Source organism: Propithecus coquereli, unplaced genomic scaffold (genome assembly GCF_000956105.1).
Source record: "Propithecus coquereli isolate 6110/MARCELLA unplaced genomic scaffold, Pcoq_1.0 Scaffold86, whole genome shotgun sequence".
Classification (NCBI taxonomy): domain Eukaryota; kingdom Metazoa; phylum Chordata; class Mammalia; order Primates; family Indriidae; genus Propithecus; species Propithecus coquereli.
This window is the reverse complement of record NW_012154840.1, coordinates 5,334,139-5,334,475: the sequence shown is the minus strand read 5'-3', so window position 1 is coordinate 5,334,475 and position 337 is coordinate 5,334,139.

Below are 337 nucleotides of genomic sequence, written 5' to 3'. Positions count from 1 at the left end.
CTGTAGTCCTAGCTACTCAGGATGCTGAAGCAGGAGGATCACTTGAGCTCAGGAATTAGTTGGAGGCTTCAGTAAGCTATGATTGCACCACTACATTCTAGCCTGGGCGACAGATTGAGACCCCGTCTCTAAAAAAAAAATCTATATCTGTATCTACACATACAGCAAACAATGGCATATGTTCTTATTAAGGTTCAGCCAACATACAATAAACTGCACATATTTAAAGTGTACAATATGACAAGTTTTGACATATGATACACTTATGAAACCGTCACAATCAAGATAATAAATGTATCCATCACCCCCACACATTTTTTTATGCTGCTTTGTAATC